General features: G+C 40.2%; 1 protein-coding gene across 3 annotated transcripts in view; it reads left to right on the top strand.

Moving 5' to 3' along the window:
- The first annotated feature begins 10412 nt into the window (after window positions 1–10412).
- The window catches only part of CCDC91 (coiled-coil domain containing 91), a 117275-nt gene continuing 105877 nt past the window's right edge, over window positions 10413–21810 (top strand). Inside the window, exons 1-2 of one of the 3 annotated variants that reach the window (XM_019292664.3) lie at window positions 10413–10497; window positions 11912–12062. The gene's annotated coding sequence lies outside the window, so the exon portion shown is untranslated. Of the gene's footprint in view, window positions 10547–11911; window positions 12063–21810 lie in introns of all 3 variants that reach the window. The other 2 variants (XM_010410236.4, XM_010410237.4) reach the window with 2 other exon arrangements.

Below are 21810 nucleotides of genomic sequence, written 5' to 3'. Positions count from 1 at the left end.
CATAACAAGAAGGTGGATTTTGGAAATCGCACTGCCACAGCTGTGGGTCCTACACACAGTTCAGTTGCAGACTGTCACTGCAGATCCTGTAGAGCAAACCCTGCTGACTGCACAGGTGTAATGTAGATGTTTGCAGTGGTGAGCACAGATGAGGAGCCTGTCATGAAAGGTGCAGCACATACGGAAAAACTAGCAAACCCAAAATCCTACTGTGAAAATTTTCTAATTGTTTGAGCCCAGGATGAGTCTAAACATAAGCTGTGGGGGCAGTCTGTGCACAACTCCAGGGGCTGCACCTTTTCAGGCCTTTCATATCTCTGAAGCACAAAAATACAGACATACTAGAAGGGCAAACTACAAGAGAATAGTTATCATACTATAGAAAACAGGTATTTAAACAATTATCTGGTGAAAATTCCTATCCTACATACATTTGCTGATTTCCTTGACACGACTGAAAACGAGTTCTCTATAAACCTAGTCAGAATACCATGATAAATTGAAAACCATCACAAAGTAAACCTGAGTGAATAGAAAATGTACATCACCTGGGATATCACATATTGCTCTACAAATACGTGTACAAGCTATGTAGAACAACATTCCTAATGAATTTTAAAATGAATTTTAAAAAGTGCAGGCATTTTTGAGTGTGAACTGGGTTTATGGCTACGGTGTCTATGGAATGTGAAGGGTTAGGTGGTGGCAAGCCTTACAGCCTGTGGGGTCAATCTTGCCCCTAGATGCACATGCATGTGTCATTTATGTGCTACAGTGCTCGCCAACACTTGCTGACTTCAGAAAGTTATGTGCACAAAACTATGGGCAAGACTGAACAGCCACTTTTCAAACTGAAGTTTCTTCACAGAAATGCAAACACTTTTTGCAATCTGATTCTAATTAACAATAGAGTCATTCATTTTCTAACAAATGAGCAGAAATCCCCTTCCTTTAGCAATACACAGATATTTGATAGTAACTGAGTATTTGAGGTGATTATGTGTTACAAGATCTGATTCTGTTGTATTTAAGACTCAAGTCCTGTTTCCATATCAACTATAGGCCACAAAACCACTGCGCTGGATTATTTGCTTAGGGGCATTGGAAGAACTCTTCCACACACAGCTGCAAAGAAAGCAGTGTTTTGACACAACGAAGAGAACTTCAGGGTTGTCCTAATTCGTAGCTCATAATCCACAGAACAGAAAAGTGTCAGCAGGAGCAGCTACCACAGTCCTTTTCTATGGTCTGAGATCACTCTAACATGAAACTTCCCAGTGATTCCATTAATCCCGATTAATAAAACCAGATCTGGGAAGAAGCACCTCTCAAGCCACTGGCAATACCCAGTTGCTAGCAAGCAGTTGATGCAGCTATCAAGCTACTGCCACTTCAAAAAAAAACAAAACCCTGCTGACCATTTAGCAAGTATTTTAATTACGAAAGAAAAAGTAAAATGTTTGCTACACTAGAAACTAAGATTTTTGCCACAGGAGCCTACTGTTGGCTTACGCTCAATTTGTTGTCCACCAGAACTCCCAGGTTGTTTCCAGCGTAACTGCTTCTCCAAGACTCTTGTTTAAATCATGAAATCTTCAAGTTTGGAAATACATTTTTGCTTTCTTCACTCATGCAAACAATATACTGGTGTGATATTCCATTATAATATGCTAATAAATAATGTTATCTCTAATGTACATAGTGTACTAAAATGTGGATCAGTGGATTAAGGAAAAAATTCTCCTGAGTAGTTTTGCAAGTATTCATCTAATTTTTTTAACATGTGGACACATGTCTTAATACATGTTTTCAAAAAGACTGATGTTTCCACTACTTTAAAGGTTCTGTGCAACTGAGAAATGCAAATTTTGTCTATATGCATAAGTTGTTTCACAAAACATCTTGTAAGTAAACAGAGATTGTAACATTTCAGGCCATGCCAGGTGTTCAACACTTTCTCATAAATTCCTTGATTGCCCAAAGTAATTCTATGCAACTAATACTGCCCATGGCAGAGGGTTTGGAAATAAATGGTCTTTAAGGTCCCTTCCAACCCAAACTATTCTGTGATTCTATGATCTTAATGGGTATGAGAACACAAAGCGCTGTTTGGTGCTGTGAATCCATCCGCAGTGTTCCTAACAGGAATATTCCTTTGCTCACTAGTGAAATGAAAATATTGGTTCATGAAAACCACCAACAGTAGTGGCCATCACAATTTGCCTACTGAAATATCTCACCACAAATCCAATAATCCATTTTTTTAATTGTTTGTTTTGGTAAAAATGATTGCCAAGCATTTCAAATACCACTGGCAGATCATAAGTAGAGGTTCATTTCTAATGTTATATCAGCTTTTTTTGAGGATTAGATGCAAGAATCTTAGTTTATACCATAGCAAATATTTTACTTTTTTTGTAATTAAAACACTTGTTAAATGGTTAACAGGGTTTTATGTTGGATGGGGTTTTTCAAAGTGGCAATATCTTGATAGCTGCATCAACAGAAGATTTTCCCGCTAAAAGCAGTAAGAGTTGGTAGCACTTACAACCTGCTCAGCAATTTCCAGGTCTGCCCAATGAACTTTTTTTTAAAAAAGAAACATTTGGGTTGTCTTTTTCACTCATTTTCCCCGTGTGATAATGTAATTTATGAGTATTAAAAGTCTCCAATGCTACTTGTAATTCTTTGCTTGCCGGGAGGTTTCTCTGATACACTTGCACATTAGCAAACATTTACCTATTGTCAATAAAAATATCTAGACAAACTATCTTTTTATGGTTTTAATTAATTTTTGCATAGCAGCTGAATTACGTGGAAGTGCTTTAAATAGAAAAACAAGCTCCAGTATATGAAAGAATAATCAGGATCAGAGTAGAAATCACCTATTTGCCTGGCTACTATCACTATGATGTTATCCCCCAGAAAAGGATCATGTGGTTAAAGAGAAAAAAATTTACACAAAACATTTGCTGCTTGCTTGTCATGATTTTTCTGTTATAGAATTATAGGAAAAATTATTATTCCAGATCTTCATTCCATAATTTTTTTCCTTCTATAATGAAACAAAACTACATTGTTACACAAATTCTTGGCTAAACCATTTCACTTAGCAGCATTAAAGCCACTTTAATAAAATAGTGATTAATTTTATCTTTGAACTAAAGAGAAATATAATTGTCCATTGCTACATTTCAGCTATCTGCATCTTTAAACAAATTATTCTGAACTCCAATAAGAACAAATCCCTGCTGAAGGTATTTTGCAAGTGATCAAACAGCAGAAATGATTGATTGCTTCTCATTCCAGAGGCAGACCATTCTCCCTAAAATGTGTTTGTGAAGAGATGGAAAAAATATGTCTTCATTCAGGAAAGAGGAGTGGAACAGGAATATGTGTTCCTTTTAGTTCTGTCATTTCAAGCTCGATCTTTGACTATATGTAGACATGGATATGACATTCCTGGTGGTGCAATGGACCGGCACTGTTGGATTACTGCTGGAGAAAGGAATGGTCAGACCCCTCTGACTGCCAGTGGAAGGAATGCCATTCCCTGGCTAAGAGCTGTCCAACAGTGATGGGTGCAGCCACTGCTGCTGACAAAGTCCAGGTCTCACAAAAAGGTGCATGCGTTTTACAATGAGAACTAATTGAAGATTTTTTTCTTCCACAGCCTTTCTGGCTGTTTGCCTGCTTCTGTCTCAAACACAACAAATTAATAGGAGGTTATAAATGACTCCAGGATTGCGTTCAGACTCTCAGTCTGAAGATTTTTAGGTCTTACTGCAAGCTATTTTTAACGGTGGATATTAAGACACTCATAAGGAATTACATGCTAATATGCTGAGCAATCTGAGGCAGTACCTGGTTCCAGCAAGTTTGGTCAGAGAGGACTCCAAGACTGAATAATGTGGCACTGCATCTGGTTCAACTACTGTACTAGAGTCATGCTTTGCACAGTAGGACACACGATTCCAAGCAGCTGTTCCAAAACAATAGTAGTTGTCCTTCTTTGGGGCTCCAGCTCGTCCCCTGAGTAGCTGGAGTAGTTGCTCATGCAAGTTCTCTGGAATATTTTACACCCACCTTTTTAGCTGTTGGATCACTTACCTGACATTTCTGAGATTCTAGAAATTCTGAGATTCAGCTTTGGATTTCCATAGCTTAGAGGGAACTGTGTTAGTTCCTGCTTAAAGGAAGTTCAGGACTGACTGCATGACTTCCTAGACTACCTAATGTCCATATCAAGTCATTACTATTAACACAGCAAACTTACTACTATAAATTTTCTCAGGAATTTTAGCAAAATAGTAAAAAACAACTAAAATTCTTATGATCAAGCTCTATCTTTCAAATATTGGTACTCTGAGTAGAGGTACTAAATGTAAGGAAGTGGCATGATTTAACTCTCTCTTATTTCTTGAGTTCTTGAGTCTCCACAAAACTGCGTCGATGGGATAAATCCAGCAGCGCTGCAAAGCCTGTCATTTGCTTGTCAAGTATGTATTAAAAATTAAAATAAATGCAGAAAAACAACAACACAGCAAAAACTTAGAAAGAGGACCAAAAGCTTTAGGAAAACTTGTGGCCCATTGAATTTCTCTGCTACTGGGCATTAGACTACAACATATGCTTAACTCCATGTATTTCAGAACACTGCGGAAAAGACACTGATTTTGTTATAAATAAAATTATGTTTCAGAGTGATCCATAGAAGCCTTGAATACTGCAGCTCTAAAAAAGCCAAGTGTGAAAATAGAATTGCTTTCAAGTGGCAATACTTTTGTCCTCCAAAACTATTTCTGTTGGGTGAAGTTCAGAGTTCTTACCCTTGGTGTTGAGAGAATATATGGACCTTGTTTGTCCACCCTTTCAAATGTCCACAAAATGTGTGCACATTAGCTGCCAGCTGAAGAATCCAGCCCTAGTTCTCGCTGGGGAGGTTTGGCTGATTTTAAGTGCCCCAAGTATGCTCATAATGGCTTTAAAAAGGACTACTTGGATATTTCCCTCACAGCTAAACTATTCTCCCAGCACTTGTGCAGTTTTTCCGTGATTAACTAGGTGATTTCTTTGTGCAATATTGTTTACTCTAGAATTTCTGTGAACTCAAATATTTATTTATTTTAACATTAAATAAGGGAAGCTAAAATATTGTAGGAAAATACTACTTGAAGCAAGAGCACCGTTCATAAAGTGCTCTTGCAGATGTAAGCAAAAGCTGATTTAAAAAGAGTTGTACTTTTGAATCAAAAATCTGTCTTAAACCTTTTAACATGATTTCATAAAGATGTCTCCAGTGTAGCATTGCTGCTTATACAAATGCACTTAACATATAAATCAATTAAACCAGGAAAAAAGGTAGCTGAAAAACAGATCACTGATTACAAACTCAAAAGTACTTCCACTGGATTTAAAAAACCAGCAGGATCAAATATTTAAAAAAAACCACCCAACTCAGAAAAACACCGAGCCACCTAGTACGGTGTCTGTTTAGATGCACAAAAGCTGTAATAATTAGAGAAGATTAGTTAGGCAGATTCTACCAACTGACTGCAAGGACAGGACTGCATGACTCGAGATGGCAAGTACAGTACAACATGTTACCAGAATGATTCTGGGTGAAGCTGCAGAAACCTTAGCATTTCTGCCAATAAACAGATTCTATAAATGGGAAAAAAAAACACTTCAGAATGTGGCCTCTTGGTTCTTCTACTGTCATCTAAAAGGAGAAATATATCATAATAGGCAGAGGATAATCATTACAGTGGTTTTTGTTTAATATCAGTTTTAAATGTCTACATTTAGTAAATTTTCTTGAAAGGAAATGACAATTATTTCTATACCATGTTTTTTCCTATGAAACTGTAATAGGCAAACAAGTATAGTATTCCTTGACTGTGGGTTTTTCAGTGGTGAGAAAAGGGTGGCATAATTTTTCTAAGGTGGACTGTGGTCTAGCAACAAATACCCTTTTTGCTTTATGGCCAATTGTGAGGACTGAAATAGGCGGGTACCTCAATAGGGTAGAAATCAGAGATTTAAGCTGATGAAACAGCCTAAATTATCCTACACATGATGGCTACTTTCACGGTTAACACAGCATTTTCTTCTCCTGCCCTTTCAAACTGACTGGACCTTCTCCTAATAGCGACCACAAGAATGAGAGACTATGTTGGTTCTTCTCTTGGAAATGGTAGCTTGGCAACAAGGTGAACTTGGTCCATTCTTCCCTGTTGATCACCAAACAATGGATCATATAGACTTTAGATTCCCTAAGCCTTGGCTCTATTTAATAAAAAAATAGTGGTTACCTTTCATATAAAGAATCTCACTGTCCCACACCCCATTGTCTCCATTTGCCTTGGGGTAAGAAAAGAAAGTACTTCATTTTGTTGTGTTTTATCACCAACTACTGTCAGTAAGGAAGTCTGCCTGGTAGGTTAATGATGGCATTTAACAGTGGTAAATCAATCCATAAGCACTTTATAAATCATGCTTGTTCAGCAGTTTTGCTTATTTCTCTACCAGGATGTTAAAAAAAGCCTCCAGTCCAACAGCATTACAAACATTGTTTCCTTTGGAAGACCCACAAATATGACTGGCTTCAAACCACACAAAAATGCTCATATGAAGGGAGGTATCACCCACCTATTTATAACCACCCAGTGTTACCATGTAAGGCTGAATGAATTAAAAAAAAAAGTTCCAGAACTGACAGGAATCTCTATAAACTTTGCTCTCTAGGAGACAAAACAATAACATTCAGCCCAAATTAAGATGTCTTTTGGTCTTAGATTGGTTCAAACTATTTTGGGTGCAATTATACTGGACCTTCTGTTTTTCAGTATTATGAAAGGCCTTTTTCATATTTCATAAAGCTCTAGAGAGGGACATAGTTTAAAGCTGAGTACATCTAAAAAATATAAACAATCAACCTTTTGCTATTTACTACATTCAATCATACAAGCCTCCCAAACAGCTTTTTCTTCCTGATTCCTTTTAAAAGCTGTAATCAGTGTACAGTTTGAAATGTGTTTCCTCCTCTTGATTTTTTCTTTGCTTGCTGAATTTGCACTTATTAAATTGTCCATTTCAAGGAATGAGTCTGAGACTGAGACAAATAGATTTTCTTGTTTACATTTTGCTTCTTCATCCTTCAGTTTCCCAAAATACAGTGGCTGTCAAGAATCAATGCTGCTTTGGAAAAAATGCCAAAAATTTATACTGATGGCCTGACCAAATTGGGGTATTCAATGAAATGCAGTGCTGGACAGTAAGAAAATTTTGGCCCTGTTTTCTGAGGGCGCACTACAACAGGAAATACTGCTAGAATATAAGGAACATTATTCAGGGAGATTTTCAAAGTGAGCTTATGGGTGCCTTGAGACGGGTCAGATGAAGTCAAATTCAAAGTAGATTCACCACCAGCAGCTTATTTCCAGGGCTACAGTGTGCCAACTCAGTAGGGAAGATAGGAAGATGATCATCAAAACAAAACCACATCAGACCCCAAGGAAACCAAAAATACAGATATTTCAAAAATTACAGCCTTTAAAAAACCCAATAAACAAATAAACAAAAAACCCCAACCAGAGACAGAGGCCTGTGTTACAAAAATCTAAATTGTGTGGAAAAGATGTTGAAATGGATTTTTGGACAAGCTAAACATAATCATACATAAAAAAAACCTTAATATTTTAATTCATTTTTGGAACAGTTCTAGTATACTAAGCACACTTTCCTCTTGTGCTGCTGGTATATAAATTAAGGATAGAAGATACAAAATTAATGCACCTGCTTCAGTGGAAAATCAAAACAAAAGTGCTTTTATTTTTCTCATCTTCCAAATTCAGACATGGGAAAAAATAAGAGAAATCAGATAATGGCCGTTATAAAACATTAAACTCAGGAATAATAATAATAGATTGTAATAAGGAATACAATTACTTCTACTGAATTTCAAAATGGAGAAAATGAGCTAATTAGAGGAGTCTGCACTTTGAGGGGACATTTTCCTTTAGATAAGAAGAAAAGTGTAAAGTTAAGTGTACTAAATACTAATTCTCACAACCCAAAAGACACAGCTGCGCTTTAAAGACACAGTGAAATTGTAATTATCTAATTTAGCTTGGTAAGAGCTACTTTTCTTGGCTTTTTGCCCAGAAAACCCTTATTCCTTCTGCAAAACAGTATAGCAAATTCTAAACCAGAAAAGGAATATTTTACAGACATGCAATACAAGAACACATTGATGATAAACGTAACATACTTAAGGATTACTGCCTTCAGTAATCCAAATTTATATTAATCTGTACAAAGAGAATAATATCTTGATACTAAAAAAAAGGGAAATCTTCAGTTTATTGACAAAACAGGAGTAGGCACTCCAGGCCTCAGAGCAGGTTTGAACACCATCCTGGGAAGAACCTCCTGAAGTTCTGAGAATCTCAACATTCATTTTTAGCATTACAGAAACCAGCCAAATAACTACTGACTAAAAATTTATAGAAACTATTGAATGCACCAACATTATTATAGAATATTGAGAAGGTATTTTTAGGGAGATATTTTTTCCCCTTTTGCATCCAAGAGGAAATTCTACCATCTGACTGACGTAATAGTCTTTAGCTGGGATAATACTGCAGAAAAAGATTAATTAATGCAGAAAACAAGCCCTTAATTATTGTTTTTGTCTCCCAAGCATGAATGTTTCAGAAACTTCCATCAAACTGTCAAATTTTATAGTGCTCAGGCACATAGGCACAAGTTGGGGGTTTTTTTATGGCATATATTGGAAGAAGAGTGATAAAGGTGTATGCTATTTACCCCCCCCAAAATCATGTTCCATAGCTACCTTCAGGAATGCTGCAGTCAGGTATAATGCAATACATAACCTACACCATCATTTTCATTTCTTAATAATATCTTGGTGAGGCCCTGGCACAGGCTGCCCAGAGAAGCTGTGGCTGCCCCATCCCTGGAAGTGTCCAGGCCAGGGTGGACAGGGCTTGGAACAACCTGGGATAGTGGAAGGTGTCCCCACCCAGGGCAGGGGTGGAACTGGATGAGCTTTAAGGTCCTTTGCAAGCCAAACCAGTCTGTGATTCTGTGATCTCACATTTCTTCATGTAGTATGGAATAGGAAAACCACTGCAAGGTCCTGTTCCAGTGCCATTATGTTACATCTTTTTCATTCTGTGACTTTCAATGTACTGTTCATTAAGTATCTATCTACTAGATACTGACACTGTCCTGTTCACAAAAGCGGTTCAGCAGTGAAATTAACCTGTTGTTTTCCCAGTTCATCACAGCATGTCATTCACAACTTGGCTGCTTGCCCTTATTTTGGCCTCTTTATGCCATGTCCTCTCAGAGAATGGCACAAAGGCTTATCTCTCCCAGGGTTGGTGTGATCCTCACTGTCCTGCCAGTTCCTGATTCATTTTGATACTTCTTAGTACAAGAAAGACAAGGAGCTACTGGAGCAGGGCCACAACGATGATGAGTGTGGAGTACATCTCTGATGAGGAGGGACTGCGGGAGCTGGGCCTGTTTATTCTGGAGAAGACAGGACTGAGAGGGGATCTCATTAATGCAGATGAGTATCTCAGAGGAGTGCCAAGAGGAGGGACCAGACTCCTTCCAGTGGTACCCATTGACAGTATGAGGAGCAAAGGCTAAAAACTAAAACCTAACAAGCTTCATTTCAACATGAGGAAGAACTTCTTTACATTGAGAGTGGCAGAGCACTAGAACAGCTGCCCGGGAAGGGTGTGGATTCTCCCTCTCTGGAGACATTCCAAACCCACCGCTGTGTCACCTGCTCTGCGTGACCCTGCCTTGGCAGGGAGGTTGCACTGGATGATTTCCAGAGGTCCCTTCCAGCCCTCAGGATCCTGTGATTCTGGGATGACACTGAAGGGACGCCGCTGCTGCTCTGCCACGCACCGAGCTCCGGTCGGGCTGGGTGAGCAACCACTGGCCGGGAACCAAAGGCCAAGGGCCAGAGGCTCCATCCAGGGCCGGGGCTGCTCCGACACCGGCACCGGGGGTGATGCCAGCCGCGATTCCAGCGGTGACTCCAGCGGTCACTCTAGTGGCTGCCCGGCAGGGACAGGGAGCTGCGGGGGCGGCCCGGAGCCCGGCCACGATGAGCAGCAGCAGCTCCCGGCGCTGTGGGCACTATTCCCAACTTTAGGAGCTCCCTAAACACAGAGAGAGTAGCTTAGAAAGTTTACAGAATAAATCCTCTTTATTCTCTAAAGAGCGCACAGCAGCGAAGCTTTCTGGAAACCACGCTCAGGTGGTAATAACTTGCATCTTTTATATAGCTAAACCCACATGGACCCGCCTATCTAATCCTCTCCGCCTACCTAATGCATATTTATCCGGGTGATGTAATCTTACGCACTGCTCGAAACACAAGGCTCTTTCCTTCATTAAGCAACTCTTATAGTAGAAGTTATCTGCCGCCATCAGTTGCGTTTACAAAAGGTGAGACAACGCAGCCTGCGGACAGACGATCCAGCTCGGCGGCATCAAGGTGACCTCGGCCACGGGGGTGGGGGGGCGGCCGGATCCACATCCGGGTGAGGCCGCGCCGGCGGGCGGGGAGCGGGGACGGGCCGGGGCAGGCCGGCCGGAGCGGGCGCTGGTCCGGCTGGATCACAGCCGTGCCAGCCCCGGCTCACAGCCCTGCCTGCCGGGATCACGGCCCTGCCCGCCCGGGTCACAGCCAGGAGCCCCGCTGGCCGAGCGGGCGGCAGAGCCCGGCCGGAGCGTGGGTGCTGGGATGGCCCTGCGAGGTCCGGCTCCACCTGCTTCCACATGCCTTCACCTGCCTTCTCGTGCCTCCACCTACCTGCACCTACCTTCTCCTGCCTCCACCTGCCTGACTCCTCCTCTAAGCCCTCCTGTACTGCAGCTCACACACCTTCATCTGCCCTCACCTGCCTCCACCTGCCCCCTCACCTGCCTGACCCCTCTGAGCCGTCCCTGTGCCACAGCGCTCGCACTTGTGTGTGATGCTGGTGATGTCCTTAGTGATGTGACAAGGGTTGCTGCAAAAGGGGAGTTCAGAAGTAGTTTAGAGGAGCAGCAGGGGCCTGCCTTCCTTCCCTGCACCTTCCTTCCCTGCACCACAAAACTGGTGTTCCTGTCAACGGGAGAACCCTTGGAGTAGTTCTCTAGCCCAGAGGTTTGGAAAACCTGGCTATGAGTTCTTTGCTCTTTTGCTTCCAAGGTCAAACTGTACGTGGCCAAGTTTTCAAACATTGTCCAGAATCTTTCAATTGTGAAATATCCTGTCTGATTTTTCAGAGGTGCATGGGCGCCTAGTATCTGTTACTATAAATGGAGTTAGGCGTTGAAGTATTCCTGAAAATCTCTCTGAATCTTCAGGCATCTAAACCACTTTCTATAAATCTGGTCTTTAACCATTTTAGGAGTTTGAGGCTTCTGATATGTGTAATAAATAGGGTTGATTGTGTCCTCTTGGTACCTCAGCACCTGACCCCATTCTGCTCTGGGATATTGTCATGATGAACTCTCTCTGCAGCTTTGGTTCTTGTCAGGAGACTAGTATTTCTCATAAGCAGTTTTTCTTTCCTATGTTAGCAATTCTTTTTGCCTATCAATTGCACACCATGAATGCATCTTTTGCCACCTTACTGCAGCATTTTAAAGGAACTTCGGGTAGTTTTTGTCACAGTGCTTGAACACCTGTTTCAGTGGACCTGCTTAATAGTTTTTGTTCTCAGCACTTCCTGGCTGTTTGCCTTTCTGCTCTTCAGAAATTGCTCTTCCATATATATTTTTTCCATGTCCTGAGTGCCTCCACATCCATGGCTTGAATGTCTAAAGTAATGTTGATGCTAGTGTTGTAATTACTTCCTTGTTTTTCCTTCAGGGGCTCTCAGTTTCTCACTCCCTAATACTGGAAGCAGGCTGCTGACCATCCTCAAACACAGACTGCAGGGCAGACAGTGTCTGTTGAGTGCAGTAGCGATCCTCATGCTGGTAGGATCTGAAAGAAGAAAATCACAGTAGCGTTCAATCAGGTGATGCTTGGATGCTGAATGAAGGGTAGATAATCCCAGAACCTTTTTTTTCAGAGCCTCTTAAAATGTCTTAAGAGTATTTTGAAAGGAAGACAATTAAATACAAGAGATAAATTTATGTGCTCTGTGGCTCAATGTGTCTTTGTGAGTAGTTCCACCAGTAATGCTTTCTGCTGTTAGTCTGGCACATTGAAGCTGAGGTGATGTTTTACTGTAGCTCAGCTGAGGGGGTGGGTGGGTCATGTACACACCAGATTAGGACAACTGGCATTAAAATAGGGTCTGTCACCTTTGGATTTGTTTTTATCCAAATCTTTCTCTGACTATTGCTATAATTCAGTTTAAGGCTTCCTACCAGTTTGATTCTACCTGGAATGGTTGACAACTGAGCACACCAGGTGACACATTGGCTTCTGTTATGTTCACACATAAACCTTCACGAGGATTTGGAGGCACAGTGGTCAGACCATGCCTCACTAGAACTCTCAATGCAGTTTCAGTCCTTCTGCACTTAATTAGGAGCTCCTTGACTGTTTTCTGCATGTCTTTGAACACCATGGGCTGTTGAGGCCAGCTCCTTCACATCTCTTTCCAAGTGAGACAACTACTGCCAGAGCTTGGTGAAGAGTACTGGCTGTCTAGGCACTGTTAGCTGCTTCTGTGCTGTCAGGCTGATGACAGCCACACAGGTTTAGAGGTGCCAAAATGCAGTTATGCTATGAAGCCTATTTCTGGTCCAGAGGAACAAGTGGATCGCAATCTTAAGGGCAATAATTCCCCACATCTTTACAGAGCTGCTGAGACAGATACCTAAGTGCAGTGTCTGTCTGAACACTTGGCTGGGTTCCTGCTGAAAACCCAGCTTCCAGGAAAGCTTGCAACACCAAATGGAAAAAAGTTTGAGGTTTGATGGAAGCACACTTTTTGTGAATCCTTAAAAGTAAAATCCACAGCCCCTTCCTGCCCATGTGCAGGTACATGAGGTGTGGTTGGTGTGTGCAGGGCCCGGTACCCTCGTGTGTGGTGTAATCTGCTGCTGTTCATCTGTGCAGTGCTTCATGCTCGAGTGCCCTTACAGGAAAGTTCTTTCTGCTCATGGAAAACTAATTTGGTCATAATAATGAAGGAGAAAAATTCTTGTTAAACCAGTCTTGATACTCAGAACTTTTTCAGCTGGTTTTCTTTCTGTAGGGCTTTCCCCCCAGTACACTACAAGTCTCAGGCTACCCAGTCTAAATTTTAAGTTAAGTGGACTAAATCTACCTTTAAGTGCAGTGTAGTGGCAGATCATCTAAAAAGTGTTTCAAGGTGACTTTCAGAAACTATTTTAAACATCTGTTAGCTTCATTACTTTGTTATTTATAAATGAGAGAATGCATCAGAAATTCAAAGTGCAGGAGTTGTTTTTCCTTTTTCTATCTCATACTTCTAAAGGCTTTAGATTTATGTGGAAATAACCCCTGCTGGTGTTAATAAAAATAAATACCTTAAATTTGAGGGTTGGGTTTATCTTTTCTGATAAGGCATCTTGCAATCCTAATATTCCCTCGTCACTTTGCATCCCTTAAGCAAAGGCACCTGCTCTCCACACCTGAGTCTCCAGAAGTGGTACTATTTTTACAGATAAAAATGAAGTGATTTGTCATTTTCTTAATGTAGAATTCTATTATCTAAACTTTCTTAGCATACAGTAGGATTTGTATTACTTTGTCCTGAGAAGTTTGGGATTGACCAGTGTGAAGAATTTTGCTTTTCTGACATAGCAGGCTTTTTTCCTTTTCATTGTTCAGTTGGCAGATTTATTTTAGGTGTGACTGAAATGATTCGTGGGAGTTCTGTCCACTCTTTCAGTTAAACCATTAAAAATGTAAATCCCATTCTAGGGAGTGGTTGGAGAAACAGAATTACGTACCCATAAATTTCTTTCTAAGTAATCATAGAGGACTTTCTGAATTAAGAAAAAAGTGAATTAAGTTTTTTACTTATGTGTACAAGTTGCAGTGGATGTTCCTCAAGAGGTTTTTAGGGATGTAATTTTTGTAGAATTCTTCTGCCGTTTTCCAGCAGCTTTATGTGACATCTGTGTCTGCCTTAAGTTGGTTGGCACACATGAGGCTAAAATTTCCTGTGATCACCTTGTAACAGACACTGCCTAGCAAACTTTCCCATCCTTTGAATTAGAGCTACAGGAATGGGCGTAATACTTATAAAGCCATTTCGGATCCTCAGAAAGAGAAATGTTTATCATACCTATCTAATGCCTATGAAAGAAAAGCAGGTTTTTCTATTTGTCATTGGAGTGATAAAAATTCCAGTTTTGTATGTCTTTCAGAGAAGAATTTGGAAATGGCTTTAGCTTAAAATATGTCTTCGGTTGTATTTTCAAGACTTCTATTTTTTAGAAAATCAAGTATGTCTAAACTATAGTGCTTATTTAGTACAAAAAAAAAGATCTAAAATCTCAGGGAGTTTGTGAAACTCTGAGGTCTTTCAAAACCTCCACTTAGTGAAAATGATACAGGGCTAAATTCTGATTTTTAGGGTTCCCATGAACAACTGTGGTAAGTTTTAGACTGTAGAGTTTTCACCTATTCAGCAGTTTCCTTGATTAAAAAACCAAATTTGAACCTCCTTATCTGATAACATACGGCATCATAATACTCAAATATTAACTAGTCAGGCAAGTTTTCACTTGCAGTGAAACGTAAGTCAGATCTTGACCCGTTCTTCCATAGACTTCAGCAATATTCCTCTCATTTTAGTGCAGTCCTGGAAAAGATGGCAAATTTTTGTGCACATATATAAACTGATTTTAGATGACTGTGCAACAGTAATGGTTGGGACCGTTTGTTTGCTTTTGGAAAAAGTAATTAAAATAATTTATGCTGCTAGTAGGGGTGGTTCCAAATTGAGACTTCTGCTTTTATTCAACTTTCCTCTGGGTTATGAGGCTGTAGCAGATGTGTACAGGGCAAAGCGATCTCTGCTGGAGGGTAGGTTGCTTGGAAGAGTACAGTTGGAATCTGGCACTAAGGGCTGACAGTATTTAAAACTTGATTTCTTTGGAAATGAAGGATTTAAGGTGTGCAAGCACATCTTGAGGTGCAAAACCAAACTCAAATTATTCCGGTGTGAAAACTAGTGATTTCAAGGCTGTAGCCTTGGATCTGTTACTAGAGCTGTTGCTTTTCCTTCAACAAAGGACTTAGAAAGGGATTTAATGTGCTGTGTTATTTCTAGAAAAGCAGTTCACGGGGGCATTGCTATCAGTGTTTGAGCATGCTGGCTGATTGTGTTTCAGCTTTTGTACCTGCTGGAGAATTGTACTCCGGCTGTGAACCACTGCATTCTTGAGAGCTCTCGTGTGGCAGCACAGCCACACCAAGGCACCACATCTTTTGATCTGAGTAGGTGAAAAATTCACCAATTGCAATCATCCCCTTCAAGTGACAATGAGTGAGTATGAAAATGGAGTGGAAATTCCATACCTCAGTATGGATACAATGGAAGGCACGTCCTGTGAGGAGCAGGCAAGGACTTTTGGGTTTGTGCAGTTTGGAGAGAGGGAGGCTGAGGGGTGCCCTCCATGAGGGTGGCCAGGCAGGGGGGAGGCTTCCAGAGAGGTGGCCGGTGCCCCAGGCGTGTCCGTGTCTCAGAGGCACTTGGACAATTCCCTTCCTAATGTGCTCTGACTTCTGGTGAGGGCTCAGGCTGTTGGACCAGATGATTGCTGCAAGTCCCTTGTAGCTGGAACTATCCTATTCTGTGAACAGTCTGGGGAGCGGATGCAGCTGTGGGAGAGGTGAATAAATATGAGCTGAAAGGGATGCTTGCTCTAAGCTGTGGACTTTTCAAGAAAATCACTGCTGTAGACATCCTTGCTGTTGCACATGTTCTTTGGGCACATTGGCTGAAGGCAGAAGAAATCTGGAAGAAGGTGAGCAGGTTTAGAGGTGCTTCATCAGTTAATAACCATACTCACAAAAAGTGAATATAATCTCCTACAGTGAAACAGGTTGCTTAACCTAGCCCTGGAAGTAGTTTAACATTTAAAAACCCAGCTGAACAAACCCCCTTCGTCTGGGAAGCAGAAACTAACAATCCATTGCATCAATTCAAAAGCAATTTGATTTCAATATACAAGATTATGAAAGGATTCTTTGTAACAACCCTACAAGCCTTAAAATTAGAAGAAGCTCAGAGTAATTTTTGTTTCCTTCCCAGGTGTTTATATTCAAGTGAAATAATCCCACAAAAAAATTTGAAGATTCAAAATACAAAATGTCCAAAGGTTTAGAAATGGTTTTGCTTTCTAAACTTTGGTTAGATTGTAAATAAATAAATGTACTAAATAATGTACTAAATATTATAAATTCATTCTGTGTTTCCTTAATGTTCATTCTGTGTCTCCTTAAAGTTTCTGAATAAAGTGAATGCAGGTAAAAGCTATCCACTATTTTATGTATTGTTGCCAAAACTTGGTCTTGTAGTTCTTCATTCCTCATTAAATACTTTGCCAGAACCCACTGCTAGAATTGAGTTATTTTATCTTGAGGTAGATTTAGAGAAAGATGGAATTGCTTTACTTTGAATTTGTTTTAGTATCCATTTATATTAAATATGTATGGTTTTGCTTAAATATCTTTTATTTACTGCAGAACACAGTGATGTTTGGGATTTTTTTAAATTTCTGAGGAAAAGAGACCTACAGTCAAGTTCTTTGTGCTAGGCTTGCTTTTTTCAAAACTTTAACAACACTTTACTATGTTACCGTTCTTGAGCTTAGTGTGTGTGTATAGAGAGAAATAAAGTGGAAATCCTGTCTCTGAGGATTGGATTTAGTGTAGACTTAGATGGAAACCAAAATATTTTGGCATGCATTTGCCAGCTATGCTTTTAAAAAGGACTTTCCATGGGGTGCAGCTTCTGAAATAGTCTAACAGTGAGTTTCTGAAGAGGTTTCCACATGATGCACATGCCACAGTCAGCTTGCTTTTAGCTCATAAGCTGTCACAGTAAAAAATCAGTATCTTGGCCTGATCAACTGTAGATTGAAGAAAAGTTGTACTTAGTTTGAAATCATGGAATTGTTAAGGTTGGAGAAGACCTCCAAGGGTCCAGCCATTAGCCTCACACTGCCAAGTTCACCACTAACCACATCCACATGTCTTTACATACCTCCAGGGTTGGTGATTCCACCACTGCCCTGGGTAGCCTTTTCCAGTGCTTGACCATGGTTTTAGCGAAGAATTTTTTTTCCCAATATCCAATCTAAACCTCTGCTGGCACAGCTTGAGGCTATTTACCCTTGTCCTGTCCCTTGTTCCCTGGGAGCAGAGCCCAACCCTCACCTGACTGCACCCTCCTGTCAAGGAGTTGTGGAGAGCCAGAAGGTCCCCCCTGAGCCTCATTTTCTCCAGGCTGAGCCCCTTTCCCAGCTCCCTCAGCCACTCCATTCACAACCCTCTGGGCCTGTCCACCCAGCCATTTATTTTATGCAGCAAAGGATGCACATGTCCAAGCCAGGAGCAGCCAGTTTCTCCAGGTGAAGCCTTTGGAAAAAGATAAGTTTTACTGAAAGTCCAGGTAAACAATATCCAAAGCCTTTGCCTGATGCAAAAAGTGGGTCACCTTGTCAGAGGAGATCAGGTCAGATCATCCTTCCCTCTCTGTTTCTAGATCGGAGCCAACTGGGACCTCCCTAATTAGCCAGGACTGCTGGTAAGTGACTGGAAGTGGCTCTGTGGGCTCTTTCAGCAGCTTGCTCAGCACCCTCAGGTGAATCCCAGCCAGCCCTGTAGACCTGTGTGTGTCTGAGAGGCACAGCAGGTCACTCAATGAGCATCTTCTTCTGGGTTGTGGGTGTTCTTTCTGCTCCCTCTTCCTCTCTTTCAGCTCAGGGCTGGGTACCCTGGGGACACCTGGTCTTGCTACCGAAGACTGGGGTGAAGACAGCACTAAGTACCTCAGCCTTTTCCTCATCCTTTCTCACTATTATTTTCCCCTGCATCCAATGAGGATGGAGATTTAACCCTCCTTTTGTTGCTATTGTATTTATAAAATCATTTTTGTATTGTTTTTTTGTACTATTGTACTAGTGCAGTAGCCAGGTTAAGTTTTAGTTGGGCTTGGGCCCTCCTAAATTCCTCCCTGCAGGACCTCATGCCATCCTTGCAGTCCTGTTTCCCCTCTGCTGTATTTTGTTTCCAGCAGATACCTGGTAAATTGAAGTTCCACATGAGAACCAAGGGCCAGTGATTGTGAGATTTTTCCCAGTCCTTCAGAGAATATTTCATCAGTCTTTTCATCCTGGTTGGGTAGGCTGTAACACACTCCCACCAGGATATCTGCTTTGTTGGCCTCTCCTCTGATGTTTACCCAAAACACTTACCCCCCCCCCTTTTTCTTTATTTTTTCCCCCAGATAAGTTCCTGCACATTTGGTTAGCACTGATGGACAATAGCATTGTAAACTGACTCTGGAAGGGGTCTCAGGAAATGAGTTTAAAACCACTTTTGTTTACTCCACTTAAAAATGACTCTTACAGAAATTTAGGATTTATCACAGTGTGATGAATGATAAAATGAGATACTGTTACTCCAGGACCAGATTAATTTTACTGTTAGAACATAAAAATAGCTTCTGATTTAGGACCTTTGTGAATACTTTTACTAGTTAAGGAGTGCTTAAAAAGTGTGTGGTACAGCTATATAACTTCCATCAATAATGAAGGTACCTGGGATTTAGTTAAATTATCCTTATAAATGCACTCATGAACTGCCTTTAAGGTTTATAAAGAGGCCTGACTTGCCCTCAGTTGGGGTTGAAAGGGCAATATTGGTTTAAGAATCTTGTTTAAGTGGAGAAGAGACAAGTACTAATGTGCTTGAAAATTTCAAAAACTGAGGCAAATTAGACTTCTGTTTGGAAAATACTACATTTAAATTGACTGTGTGCCCCAAAGACTTTGCTATACGTAGATCCTTTTTTGTTTTACTATCTGAAAATGTGTGTTCTTCGTCTTTCTCTTTATATATATCTACATATATATATATATATCTATATATATATCTACATCTATGTACACAGACCTGTGTTGCCCCAGTGATACTTTCACAGTTGAGCAAAGTTAGTAGTTGACTTTTTGGGTTTTGTTTTGTGTTTCTTTTTTTCTTTTTTATTATAACAAGCTGAAATTATGTAGTATAAAACCTTAGTACTTTCAGAGCATACCTTTAGAAGTAAACCACCTTTGTCATGCATTTATAAGGGCCCAAGGTAATACTGTCAGAAAATGAACTTATCAGTAGAAGGTTTCACAATGTTTTGACAAGATACTGACTTGCTAAATTGCTTAATGTATTCCAGAGTGTGTTTAGGAAAGACAGAAGAGGCTAAGTTATTGAGTTATTGTGATGTGAACTGTATTAAACATGTTTTTAGTAAAATGGATCAATACTTGAGTAGTGAGAGTGCTCAAAAATAGTTACAAAAAATGTAAATCACTTTTTGTAAGTGATGATCTAGATGTAGTGTATGTAAAACACACTCAGAAATTAAGTAATTCTCCTAACATACTTGAATATTTTTTCTTAAAAGAAAAAAGGTAACAAAGTAGTTGCAAAAACAGACTACATTTTGATTTTAAATGGCTGTCTTCCAGTAGCATCTATGCTAAAATCTTTCCAATTTCCTCGTGGCGTAAAATACACCATGATCTGATTACAGTGTCTAGTTAATAAATAAGAATTTTGTGTTTTGTTTTAAGATTTTTTTTTTAATGTTAAGTTTTATTTCCACATTGAATCCCATGGAAAAATTGTTATATTTTAAAAATTATGTGTATTTAACCTGATTTAACTGTACATGACTGCAGAACATGTGGAGTTGGTAAAGCTGACAAAGGATAGAACACTGACAGTATTTTTGGTACAGCAGGGGCCGGATTAGTTTTTGCTCATTAATCCAGTCCTGGTCCCTCCATTAGGTTTGAGTTATAGAACCACACACCAAATAATAAAGTGTGGTGTTGCAGCGCTAGGTTTAGTTTAGCAAGCTGCCGCCTTCCCTGGGAGCTCAGCCATTCTGTCCTTTTTGTGTTTGGATGGCCCCGCACTTTTGCTCTGGCCAGCTATCAGCTCTACAACCCAGTGATGGCAAAGGAGGTGAGAAGGGTCCCTCCCTGAGGGTTTCAGAGGACCTTTAAAGGTTACATCCCATCCTGGTGATCCCCAGAGACAGAGAGACCTCCTGATTCAGGCGCAGGGGGTTTTCTCAGGGGCTCAGGGGCTGTACATGGGCGGAGTTGGGGTACAGGAACAGTAGGGAGAGCCCGAGGGAATGGCCAGGGCTAGGGGCAGGGGAAAGTGGGGAAACAATATGGGATGAGAAAAGCAGTGGGTAAACAGATCATACAGCATGGGAAGGCTGAAAGGAGACCAGCATTCTTAGAGCTGGGTTTAGTTCTAGTCTTAGGTAGACTGGAACAGGCAGGTTCCTGGTCAGAATTCTGGTTCCTGCCAGCCAGGCTCCCTCCTGAGCAGTTGCTCTCGTGAAATGTGCTGGATTTGAATTTCTTAAAATTGTTTTTGGCATTTTGGATTAAAAATAAAAACTTTTTTGTTGTTGTTCCTATTTAGTGAAATGTTTCACGATAATTTTTTGTGTAAGTTGTGCAGTGAGCAGTATTTGTCCTGGGGAAGGTAGTAATTTGATTGTAGGAGTAACCTAACATACTACTCATTATGAGTGAAGGAAGATAGTTGTGAGTTAATTCTGTTAATTCTGTTAATTCTGTTTTTTACAATCATATATTTTAGAAGACGACTGGATTAGCTTGAAGTTGTCTATTCACATACATTTTTTTGTCAAAGCCTCTACAGAAAATTATAGTTATCACCTGAAACTTTTAATTGCTAAATGCAGTTTTTTTAATTACTGTTGAGTGTAAGTGTAGGGCATTAATGGTTATTGTTCAAATATTCAAGTTTTTTCTTGCTGACTTTAGTCAAGCAGAACTTGTTTTCATTGGGAATTTTGCTGACTGAAGACTATGTAATTGCCCAATAATTAATGTAGTTAAAAGATATCACTCTACATGTAGTTTGCACTTTGGAACCCGAATGTTCTGCCGGTTTTCACAGCATTGCCAGAAGGGATAGTTTTGCATAGTAATTTCTGGATAAATTTCAGTAGTTCTCTTTAAACAGTGCTGGTTTCAAAAGCCATTAAGCTCCATGAATATGTAAGGCCCTTGCTACCTTAAATAATTCCATGAATTCTCAAGTATATTATTTCCAGTTTCACTGTGTGCTTGTATAAATAACTAAGTGTCCACTACAGCTTATTACTGTTTTGTTCTTGTTCATGTGTTCCGTGTGTATGGAAGTTTTATACTTTAGGATGAATATCTGTTAGGCATGCATTTATTTCCAGCTTAACAAAGGTCTTAGAGGACACATAAAATTGTGATTTAAAATAAATGACATGGGAGAAGGAACAATTGGTTTCTTTTAGACCAGGATGATGTGGAGCATTTTGGTTTTGTCTATTGATTTGGGGTTGGGGGAGTTTAACTCTTCTTGAATGAGAAATAATTTTTATTTAATTGTTAACTGACATGTGATATTCTTGGTATCAGAGCCCTCCTCACATACTTGGTACCTAAATGTCCTGGTAACTTGCTGAGTATGGGACTTTTTAGGAAACATCTCCCTCTTTCTGACAAGGGCGTGAGAGGGCTGACAAG

The sequence above is a fragment of the Corvus cornix genome, chromosome 1A (assembly GCF_000738735.6).
Source record: "Corvus cornix cornix isolate S_Up_H32 chromosome 1A, ASM73873v5, whole genome shotgun sequence".
In the NCBI taxonomy this organism is placed as follows: domain Eukaryota; kingdom Metazoa; phylum Chordata; class Aves; order Passeriformes; family Corvidae; genus Corvus; species Corvus cornix.
This window is presented reverse-complemented; position numbering and strand designations above follow the sequence as displayed.